Here is a 12,111-nt window from a genome sequence, read left to right on the forward strand (position 1 = left end):
GGAAGCAGAGCAGAGCCTGGTTTCCCACCCCCCCCGCTGCAGGCTCAGATGGGGGAGTCAGGGGAGCAGCTCCTTGCCACTGTGCACACTCCTAGGGGGCATGTTGCCAGGGCAGCACGGAGCTTGCAGCAGCAAGCAGCTTCCCCACCTGGCCCCGCTGTTCCTGCAGCACCGGGTTGCATCCACTGGGCTGCAGAGACCCCTGGGGAGGCAGCAGGGCGGTAGCCTGAGCCCACAGTGGGCAACCCGCCCCCACCCCTGCTCTGTGCACAGATCTGGTGGACACGGGTCCAAAAATTTGCAAGTTTGTCCATTAAAATGAGAAATCTGTGTTTTCCTTCAGTAAGTGGGGGGAGAATCTGTGTTTTACTCCATTTTTGTGTTGGAAACAGAAAACTGAGATCCCTGCTTATAAGGCAATGCAATGGATTTTTTTAAAGTGTTGTCTGTGGGTTCAAACCACATTTCTCCATCCCCCACCATGTTCAATTGCAGATTTGCACACTAGTTGCAATTGCAGATTTGTGTCTAAAACCCCCAGACTGCTTTAGAAATCTCTTGTAAGGTCCACATGTAGATGTGAAAATAATTTAAATCACATCTGAAAATACTTTGTGTCTCATTGTCTGATTTAGGATTTTCCAATAGTTTGCAAATCCCAACATATTTGCCTTGACCTGAATTTGAAGGTGGATCATGTCATCACAATTTTTTTCTTAAATAGGTTTACAGGGTCTCTACTATTTTTACTTTAATTGTGTCCTTAACAGCTTTGCAATGTAGACAATTTGAAAATGAGGTGTACTTGCTGGATTCAATAATTGTAGCAAAGCTTTTTAAAACATTTGCAAAGCTATTAAGGTTCTTTTTAACATAGGAATGCCAACACGTTATCAATATGTGACTATTGATAAATATTTTATATAAATGACTTGTATAAACTAAACTTGCCACTGGAGCGAAATGAAAAAATTCAGAACTATGGCAATTTGTCTCATTTTTGAGCTTCAGCTAAAATGGCTCCCCATGTTTGCAACAGTTTTCACTTTTTTTTTTTTTAAACTGACCCATTTCTGACATGCTGTAAATATCACATTTACTGCAGTATCATAATATGTTTTCAAATCTTCCCTTTACTGCAGCATTATTCTTCCCTATAGGTGCAGTCAGAAGTGCAGCTCTTGGGGTCTAACTGTCATAAAGTGCCATGAGTTAGACCGATCCTCCAGACTCAACAGACTTTAGCTGTTGGGTCGGGGCGGGGAGATAAAGAACAAACGCAAGCGCCAACTCCAACTTGGAGCTGATCTAGGGCCCATTCTGGGTTTTCCCCAGCCACACTAGAGTTGGGGGATTGACTGAAGCCACCCACTCTGGGGTGCGGAGGGGGAGGACGGGGAGGACTCCAATCCACCCACCCTACCCTCCAGCAGCAGCAGGGCAACCCCCAGAATGAGCTCCCTCTGCTCCCTCTCCTCTCCCCCCCCGCCCACTTCAGAAACAGCACTGGGAGCAAGTCTGGGCTCCATCAGGCAAGTCCTGCTGCTGGCAAGGACAAACAAGTTAATGAAGGCTCTCTGCTTTGGAGCTCCTTCATCTGAAGCCTCATATAATGCGGATTCAGATTTTTGTGGGACTGGGCCCTTTTGAAGTGCTCTGCAGCTTTACACTTGTGTTTGGTCACAGTTGTAGAGTGGTTTCAGGAGCCAGATCACACAAAAATTGTCACTTCTGCCTGCGCCTTAAGCCATCAGCATCCAGTGGTGTCTCAATCTCCCTATTTAAGCCAGAGAACACTTTCCTGTGACACTGGCTGAGGTACTAACCTTTAACTGACTTGTATCACAACATATGCTGGATCCATTCATGGGTGGATCTAGAATTTTAAAGAGGGGGATGCAAATGGTGAGGTGCATCATCCCATCCCATTTTCTCCAATTAAAGAGAAACTAGAAGCTTTGCTAATATATCAGGGGAGCAGGGCTGTATTATTCAGTTTAAGATTGAAGCAAAAACAAATATAGTTTCATTGCAATGAGTTAAAGACAGTCTGCAGGGCTGTGAAATAGGAGCTACGTTAACAGGAGCAGCTAACAGCCAGCAGAACTGCAAAACAAAGGAAGCTTAACTGGTGGAACATCAAGACCATTAAAAAAAAGAGGACCATTAATACCTGTTGAATAAAAAGTTTAGAAGGAATCAGGTAAATTATAATGAGCCATGAAGTCAAATGACTCAGCACTGCCCGAATAGACATGCTAATGCCACTGCCAGGCAGTTGACTTTTAACTTTGGGTGGAGCAGGAATCAAAGGTGGAGGTGGGGGTGCAACTGCCAAACAACAGTTTTATTTAATAATCATTTCTTATTGCTGTATTTTGCAATGTAGGGTTGGCAGTACTGCTCTCACTATGTATTTACATTTACAGGTATAAACACACTGAATTCTACTGTAATGCAATAATAAAATGGAAACGGCACCAGCCAGATCATATGTTGAAAGTGGCATTTCGTTCTTAGTGCGTGCGTCATGCTCAGACTTTCATATAATTGATAAATGCCAGGGCATTTTTCAGGCAAAACTGCTAACAGACAAATTGGGCTCCATTTTCGATTTAGGTTTCAATATTCATGCTTCCTCTTTGGGCTTGGCCTTCCTCATACGGTTCTGTCCCCTTCTGAACTTGTATATCCTGGGTTTGATTAAACAGGAGAAAAGAGACAAGAGGAAAAAGTAAACAAAAAAGAGCTGAGCAAAACCAGTGGCTCTAGCAAGCATCTGCAGTGACCATCTCATAAACTCTGTGCTCCCTGCACAGGTGGAGCTCCATGCACTTGCGCAGATTAAGGGAGTGCAGCTGCATCCCCCTCACTCCTATATTGTGTGCCCATGGATGATGGCAAATCTGAACTGACCCAGGAATCAGACTTAAGTCTCCTTCCACGGCCCCAGGAACTTTCCATACAGCCTCCCCTAGCTTTGCCTATAAGATTATGTGCACATAGAAAGGAAATTGCAAGCACAATTCTATACACAGCATCATTTACACTTTTATCAAATAAATATCTGAACACCTAATAGAAACCAATCACTGATCCTGCCTGTTGAAGTGACTGTGGATGGAGGGGACCAAGGGAAGAAACTCTCACACTGCTCCTTTCACTGTAGAATCTTGGCACGCAGGAAAACCGTAACCCACTGAACTCAACTGGACTCATGAGATAAGGAATTACTGGTATGTCCTTTTTAGAGCTGGGGACTGAGATGAAGATTAAGTGACATCATCAAGGTCACAAAAGAATTTGGTGCCAGAGCCAGGCAGTTAACCCACATCTCAAATCCCCAGCCAAGGCCTCAACTACAAGGTTGTTCTTATAGCTACCCAAAATAAATAAACAAAGGGGGTGGGAGAAATCAGACATTTTCCAGAATATTTTGCTCTAATTTTTTAGAAGTATTGGAATAAATAAAACATACACACAACGTTTGAAAAATTTCACCTAGCTCCAGCAGCTACTCATTCCACACAAGTCAATATGGGATTTCTACATGTCTTTTGTGGACATCTCTTGCCTGCCAGTTTTAGAAACGCATTGAAAAGCAGTAAGGTAAAACAATAGGTTCCATGAGCTGGTGAGAGAATTAGAAATATAAGTTAGGCCACTTTAATGAGAAAGTGGAATTAAGAATCAAGATAAGTGTCACATCATGCTGTCTATAGAGAGTGATAACCCAACAGCTTTAACTTTAATGTTTCTTTCTTTAAAAAAAAAAGAAGAAAAAGCTCCTCTTCCATTCTGACTAATTCTTCCTTGGATTTATGATTGTGCAATTTGTTCATGGTACTGCTTTTAATTCCTTTCCCAGTTACAGTAAAGGCATTGTGCATGGAACATATGATCTAAAAGCTGGAATCATCTTTTGAGCCAACTGCATCGCAACTAAAAAGAAAGTTGCCACTCTCTGTGCACATGAGCTCAGTCTTACTACTACCAAGGTGTGGGCAGTCAGTCAGTCTCAATGGTTGGGCTTGACGTACCAAGATGGAGCACTGCCAAGACTCAGGGGCCATACTCTAGTGGAGGTACTAGAGGGTCCAGGTGGCACTGAGATACAGAGCTGGATGTATGCGGGGTCTGGAAGCTGCTTCTAGAATGAAGGGCATTGTGTAGCCAGAGTGTAGCATTTTGGGCTGTTCTTAAAATGTGGGGTGTCAGCTAGTCAGAACAGCTGGTAGCCTCCTCAGGCCCAAATGAGCTAGTTAGGACATGAGGACTGCTGGCTGGTCTCCATATTAGCTGGGGAGATGGTGGCTTCCAGGTTCAGCAACGTGTTTAGCACTGAGCACCAACCTCCGACAATTTTCTTCTCCACCCCAGGATGATTATTCTTCTTGCTCCCCACCCATCTCTGTAGAAACGCGAAGAGTCACATACTAAACTGAAGCATTCACAAGTTTGGACAGCTAGGACCTGTCAATATTCTCAATTTAGTATGTGCCCCACAGAACAGGGCACAAGTTTGGATACAACAGAGCTCAGTTTGGATAGATGAAGATGCTGCATGTTTCCAGCCAGAGTGTTTCCTAACACTCCAATTATGAAAATAACTCAGGGCAGCCAGACTGATACAAGATTAAATAAGACCTGATTCAATCAATATTCCCTCCACATATTGATCTGGTCAATATATACAAGATACACTTGAGATTCATTATTGACAGTTCTCAGAGCTCCAGGGAGGCCAGCTCAATCAGTTAGTTCCAGTAAAGGACAGGGACAGCACTTGTACAGAAAGGTTTATTGCCTCTCAGAAGAGCAGTCACAGCTGTCACTTCACATTAGATGCATCGCATAAATGACCTCTCAAAAATACCTGGCTACAACAGAGGTGCCGGTACTTTTGTTTGTTTGTTTGTTTTGGTTTGGTTTTTTGTTTTTTTACACACCAGTTTCGACCCACCCCTTATTGTTTCAGCTACCCTTTTCCAAACTCCATAAATAAATTTCCATGCACTAATTATTCCTTGGAAAAAAGAGACTGTTCTGAGCATCAGTAACATCAGCACTCAGTATCACACTAAAGCTTAAGGTATTCAGCAGTCACAACGCTATCTTAACATCTGTAAAAAAGCATCATGAGACTATGGTTCATAGTTCCTTGATTGGCTTAACTACAAATATTAGGGAAGTACAAGACTTTGACTCACATAGAAAAGTGGGATGTCCTTGCAGCATAGAGAGTTTGAATACTTGCCAGTCAGCAACTGAAATGTTTCCTTCAGGGTCAGGTTTTTTTAGTGTATTGCCTTCTGTTGCATGCATTGCCCTTTACAAAAGGACTGTCCAACTTGGAAGTGGCTGGGAGCCCCACCAGCAGGGCTACACTCTGTGCAGGTTGCACGAAGGGCCCACCCCCTCCAAACTGTGCTCCCACTTGGGTACCACTGCACTTTATGCCAGTGCCCCCTCCCCCAGCTGCTGCGCCATGCCCCGAACCTCCCCCTCAGCTCTCAGGCCCGTGCTTCAATGCCCTGGCCCCTGCAGCAGAGATAGGAAGCATATGCTGGAGGCAGAGGGGAAGCCTGGAGTGGATACTGGCTGCTGCTTAAGCTGAAGCGATGTTGGGGGGTGATGAGGGAAGTGTCAGCTAGGCAGGAGCCCAGGGCAACAGCTTACCCTGTCACAGACCACACATGGCCTGTGGACCACCAGTTGTACAGCCCTGTTTTCCAATAACAGACACGTTGCAGTCTTGCGACGACACCCTCGCTGCGGCCCCTAGTGTCTCTGATCAAGCAGGCTTGACTGGGCCAAGCACATGAGCCCCCGATCCTTGAGGAATATGGCTAACCCAGTTCTCTGCAGCCAGCTTGTTTGCTGAAAGCACCACTTGCCCTTTCTAAACACACCTACAGCCTCAGACACGCACCGTCACGCAGCCACAGTGGTCCAGCAACCCTTGTGTTCACAGCTCTCCCTGGTTCTCCTGACTGCTTTAGCTTTTCCCAACTCTAATCCAAGATCTTCCCTGAAACTGGGAACTGGCTCTGCTCTCTCTGCTTTTCCTGGCATCCTGACTCAGCTTGGTTTCCGGACCCTGATCTCACATTTTCCTTGAAACTCAGCACTAGTTTTCTGACCCCTGGCTCCTGATCTCAGCTTACATCTCAGACTAGGTCTCTCAGATCTCCCCTCTCTGTTCCAGTAACCTGTGCCTACACCCCGCTAACCTCCTAGTTGCCCCCCGCCCCAAGTCCTATCCACAGGCCCAGCCACCTACATCTCAGCCAAACCCAGCTGTTCTTGCTCTCTCTCCCTGCATCCCAGGGTGCCATAGGTCCAGCCTAACTGCAGCCTTTGATGCAGAAGACAGTTTTACTGCCTCCCATCAAGGCCTACTTTTAATTGCCCACCACCTGCCTCACCAACGATATTTCCAGGCCTGGTTCACCCCCATAGCTTACCTGAGTTAACCCTGTTTCTCCCCTAGCAGATCTCCTACTCCTAAACTGTCTCCTATGCATCTGCCAAGCCTTCTAGCAAGGCTTCTTATATAGCCCCAAAAGGAGGTGTGGCTCCTGCTCTAAGCCTACATCCTTAAAGGTACATGACCCCCATAATAGGGATAGGGGTCCTCTATTATAGGTCTCTGCGTCCCAGTAGGATTAAATGGATAGCCTGCTACTAATGGGAAGAAGGAAAAATTGGAAGCCACACTGTTAAGGGAATGAAGCTCTTTGTTATGATGATTCCCTGTCTGTCAATTCTCTCACAATTAGGTACAACTGTAAGGCTCCTGCTCACATTTCAAATATTTGCCAAACAGCAAAAGTTTTCAGCAACAAGTTTAATTAATTAATGTTCTGGGGTACATGAAGATAATGTGTTTCCTTGCAATGCCCCTAATTTTTTTTGCAGCATTAGTTTTATCACAGAGCCCTTTTAAAAAGGTCTTTGTGAAAGTATGAGAAGAGTGCAGGAGCTACACTTAAACCTCAGGCTTTTTAAAACTCAATGTTGCCCCACTGGAATATTGAATGTTATTGCTGGACAGATAGATCTGCCTAGTAACTAGACCAGCATTCTGATAATCATGAAATATTTGCTATCTAATGTTCAGTAATTATACAATTTTACCTTTAAATATAAATGCATTTCTTGTCTTCCAACTCAGGAATAGGACACTGCAACAATGAGGACTGAATACTCAGAGTCTGTCATGACCACCAAGTGAATCATGCTAATACTAGCAGCTCGCGGTTCTGCAGCATCCTATGACAGGGGAGCTCAAGGTACTGTGTAAATTTTAATGAAAGCTCACAACCATACTGGAATGAAGGCAAGCATCCTGTTGTTTTAAAGATGAAGAAACCAAGTTACAGAATGGAGCCACTTTATGTGATTGCTGAAGGTTTACACTTTAGTCTGAGGCAGAGGTAGGAATAATACTCAGGTCATTTCCTTCTCTGATTTGTGGATAAAGCAAAAGGCTCTCTTTCCTGCACTTTCACTCATTTTCCTTACTGAAGACATTGCCTCAAATGTAGAGTGACAGTATCCTGCAGGAAATGCACACATTCCTCTTTCAGCTTCACTAAAAGCTCCTCACCCAGACAGAAACAGGAATGTAAAGGACAAACAAGAACCATATGTAAAAAAGAAGATCATATAGATATCCATGTCATTCCTCTCCCAGTTCAACCAGTGACCTAAGATCAACCCCTTAAAAGAAACCTACAATAGCAAATTGAGTACTCCCTCTGTCTGAAATGAAAACATACAGTGGAAGGGAGTCATTAAACCTGAATAAACTGACCCAGAGTTCAATAAACAACTGTAAGAGACTAAAAGATAAGGAGTTGAAACATCCAGAACAAACAAGAATATCTCAACACAGCAAGGAACTATGAGCTACACGAAAGTTACTTAATGTCCCAAGAAAGAAAACAACTAACTTGTAAATATTTGCCATGCTATTTCCATTTAAATACTTATCATATTTTATGGCGTATAGGTTGTATTTTACGGTGTATAAGTCGACCCCATTTTTCTGATCCAAAAAGTTAGGAATTTCGTAGATCCGGTGTATAAGTTGACCTCACTTTTTGGATCAGAAATACGGGGTTGACTTACACCAGCCCCTGCACGCCCACACTGTGGTCTGGGCCCCCAGGGGATGGACACGTGCCACAGCACCGCTCGCAGGGAATGGGGCCAGGCTCAGTGCTCAGCTGGTGCAGCCCCATCCCCTGTGAGCAATACTTCCTGGGCCACACCAGCCAAGCACCGAGCCCAGCGTCGCTCGCAAGGGATGGGGCCACACCAGTCAAGTGCTAAGCCTGGCCCTGTCTGCTGCAAGTGGTGCTGTTGAGCACCAAGCCCAGCCCCATCCCCTGCGAGCAACACCAGGCTCAGCGCTCAGCAGCACTGCTCACAGAAGATGGGGCCAGGCTCAGCACTTGGCTGGCATGGTCCAAGCAGCACCACTCACAGGGAATGGGGATGCACCAGCTGAGCACCAGGTGCTTGGGCCGCACCAGCTAAGCACTAAGCCCAATGCCACTCACAGGGGATGGTGATACAGTGTATAAATTGAGGTTGAATTTTAAGAGTTAAAAATTAGGCTTCAAAACTGGACTTATACACCATGAAATCTGGTATATCTTGTAAAGACACAGTATATTGAGTTCGCGGAATTAGATCAACATTTAATCCCTCCGCCTGTTTCAGATTACAACAATGTTGATCTCATATTTATGGAGCTATTCTCCCATCATGTGATTAAGTCCTGTTAGTATTAGTCCGAGTTATGTGTAGGGAGAGATCATATGCTTAAAATAGGGATACTCAGATCATGACTCCTGACTCACAAGTAGTTCTTTGCAGACACTTATCACAGGTTTTTTTCTTTGGCGCTAGGGCACTTGAGCAGGCCTCTTCAATCAAGAATAACACAATGTGTACTCACCTTATCAACTGTAGCTACAGAGGCTTACTACTATTGAAGTACTTCCCCTTGTTGGACTATGCAAATATTAACTAATGTCCTGAAGTTTTTTCTCTTTTTGGAACTAGATTGTGTCACAGTTCACATAGAAGTGCATACATTGAGGTTCTCTGGTGAACGTGGGCTGTAATTTCATAGGATTCAACTAAAGCAGGGATGGGCAATTATTTTGGCTGGAGGACCGCTTAAGGAGTTTTGGTGAGATGTCCAGGGCCGCAAGGGTAGCCCCACCCCTTGACAGGTGCCCCACTCCCTAGTCACCATCTTGGAACCAGAAATCCAGCACCTAACTCTGTGATCTTTGCCATCAGAAATCCCTCCCCTTGCTCCTAGAAGTACTGCTTTTAGGAGGGGTGGGTTGCCATCTTGGAACCAGAAAAAAACCAAATCATATACCAAAAGTCAAACATCTACTATAGCACATTTTAATTTTATTTACAAAAATATTTTTGTCCTGATTTGTGCGTGTTTACATAGTGTATATACAGGTGATTGCGTAATAGTTCAACATAAAGTCTTATTCTTGAATCTTGGCGGGGGGAGCGTGTGTGTATGGTGGGGCCCCGGGCTCTGCGCTCCTGCCAGCCCCAGCCCCACATTCCACATTCCCACCCAGCTGCAGCTTCTCCCCACCCGCCACTGCTTCCCTACCTGCTGCCCCGAGTGAGTGCTGCAGCACGGACACGAGGAGGCGGCACTAGAGGCCAGGGAAGCCAAGCAGGTCCCCCAGCAGTTGCAGCCATAGCAGCAGCAGCCCTGCCTGGAAATTGTGTATGCTGGCTGAGGCCGGGGCCCTCCCATGCGCAGGGGTGTGAGTGAAACGTGCAGGCTGGGCAATGTACAATTAATTGGTGTATACCCCTAGGCTGGATGAAATTGCCTGGCTGGCCATATTTTGCTAGCCCCTGAACTAAAGCATGCCTTCCCTTACTTCTGAAGGCTCACCACAGAGCTGTACTTACACACTGGATAGTTGCCAAGACCACGAGGAGAATGCACATGTCCAACTGGAAGAGAAGGAAAAGAAAAGGAGCTCCTTTAAATGAGAGTTACAGGTATCCTTAGCTCCAGGACAGCTTGACCTTTGAAGAGATTAGATGAATGAGTCTGAACAACCCCTATGCAAATAAATCACCTGTGAATGACGCTATGCCCAAGTTCTGCTATCACAAACAGGATTAGATGATTCCAATCTCAACAGCCAGAACGCTGCAAACACTTGGCATCTATCCTGATACGCGACAGCTGCGAACACTCAGCTTGCAGGAATGGGAGAGGCTCTGAAGGGGCCATATACTGGGTACGTCTACAAGTGCAATTAGTTAATTAGCAATTAGCATGACATTTGCACCACAGCTCATTGCTCCTGGGCGCTGCATTTGCATGTGCGTCCAGGACCACAGCACATTGAGTTGGGGCACAGTAGCCCCATCTGGCAGGAGGTCCAGGGTGTCAGCCTGCTATGGAGGGGCTGACTGGTGCATGAGAGTAGTTCCTGCGCTGCCTTGTGGCAGGCAGGCACTCATGGCCCTCGTGGCCACTGCCCTCATGGCCGGGCAGGCAACTCCTGCACTGTAGCACCCTCATGCCCAGCCAGCCCCAGTCACCGTCTACATGTGCATTTCGATGCATTTAACTACTCCACTGTAGGATTTCTCTTGTCCCAGATAGTATGATCCTATAGCAGAATTCATTAGTTTCCTGCGCCCTAATACAGTCATATGTGTAGACAGCAACAGTTCACTGCTGAGCTAATTAGTCACCTCTGTAGTAAAGTGCACATGTAGATTCCATCAGCAGGACACAACTTCACTTAGTCAACACATGTTGACAGTAACTGAAAGGCATCACTATGCTGATCAGCATCTTGTGCCTGAAGACTTATTTGTTTCAGTCCAAGCAGACCAACCTGCACATCATGAAGCCATCATGTGCCTGTTCAGCCATCTCAGAAGAAGCTGAGGGGGTGAAATTTACTTTAGAAGCATTTCCTCTACGTTAGTCTTGAGGAAGCTGAGCAGATTGGTGTAAGGGTATTTGTATTTTGCTTACTTCAGTGCACTGATCTGCAGATAAACAGAGAATTTCATGCTCCAGACCTGTCACGCTACCCTCCCAGCAGGATTCTCTGCTCACTGTACCATGTCCATCCTTTTTTTTATGCTTTTGACCATGCCTTCCTCCCAACTCCACCCCAATTCCTGTTTTCTTCTCTCTCCGTCTCACATGTATCAGTTGACTTTTAAGCACTGTGGCTGCCTCCTACTATAAGGGGGCTGGACTTTTGTCCTAGTGAACTCTTCTCGTTGTTGCCAGGAATCAGAGGCTATCACTGAAAAAGGCATCATCTGCAGTTGTCCACTCATCATCTCCCTCTGAATCTCATGTCTTGACCTCAGGACCAATACTCTATTTAATGGATCATCATGCTTCTTGGCCTTTTTGTGTCTATTGAGTGGGAGTAGATAAAGTCCCAAGACACAGACTGTTTTTCCTTTGATTACATTTATTCCTTCCCACTTGGTGAGTTTTTTATTAATTCAGTCTGCCATGGTCATAGGTTTCTGCCTGCTACATGAGGACGCTGTAGGCTGCCAGATCTTGTGGCAGGAGGAGGCAGGTATTATCCATAGCTCTCTGCATGGTCTTCCAGCTCTGGATCCTTTCTTTTTATTCTATGACACCCCTTTTGCCCACCTCTGCTTTTTGTTCCTGTGACCTGTTGCTTTCTAGGTGTCATGGCCCCTACTTCACTCAGGCAGGACTTGTGTTGCTTTTCTGGGCTCTGCACAGCCAACCCAGTTATCAAGCAAGCTACCCTATTCCACAAGTATGGAAACACTTGCTGGGGAGGAGGCGGAGAAGGAGTTAACATAGTAATTCTCCCCTCATTCCCTAACTGATCTCAAGCACTGGACTAAAACAGAAGATGGAATCTACCTTATTTTTCCCCTCCCCCTTGTCCAGTGTTACAATAGCTCCATCTCTTGGTTCCATACAGAATGCAGTGATTTCATAGATTCATAGATTCATAGATGTTAGGGTCGGAAGGGACCTCAATAGATCATCGAGTCCGACCCCCTGCATAGGCAGGAAAGAGT

General features: G+C 45.5%; 1 long non-coding RNA gene across 3 annotated transcripts; it reads right to left on the reverse strand.

Annotated features, from left to right (window-relative positions):
* Nucleotides 1–1,777: 1,777 nt before the first annotated feature.
* On the reverse strand, nt 1,778–10,353 carry LOC112549506. 3 transcript variants are annotated; one of them, XR_003092938.1, is made up of 4 exons: nt 10,146–10,353; nt 9,973–10,017; nt 3,479–3,631; nt 1,778–2,693 (listed from the first exon to the last, which is right to left on the reverse strand). It is a non-coding gene; the product is annotated as an uncharacterized LOC112549506 (long non-coding RNA). The 3 variants fall into 3 exon arrangements; XR_003092939.1 differs by lacking the exons at nt 9,973–10,017; nt 10,146–10,353 and adding an exon at nt 5,211–6,511 and having other exon boundaries at nt 3,502–3,631; XR_003092937.1 differs by lacking the exons at nt 9,973–10,017; nt 10,146–10,353 and adding an exon at nt 5,211–6,511.
* Nucleotides 10,354–12,111: the final 1,758 nt, after the last annotated feature.

This window comes from Alligator sinensis, unplaced genomic scaffold (assembly GCF_000455745.1).
Source record: "Alligator sinensis unplaced genomic scaffold, ASM45574v1 scaffold347_1, whole genome shotgun sequence".
Classification (NCBI taxonomy): Eukaryota; Metazoa; Chordata; order Crocodylia; family Alligatoridae; genus Alligator; species Alligator sinensis.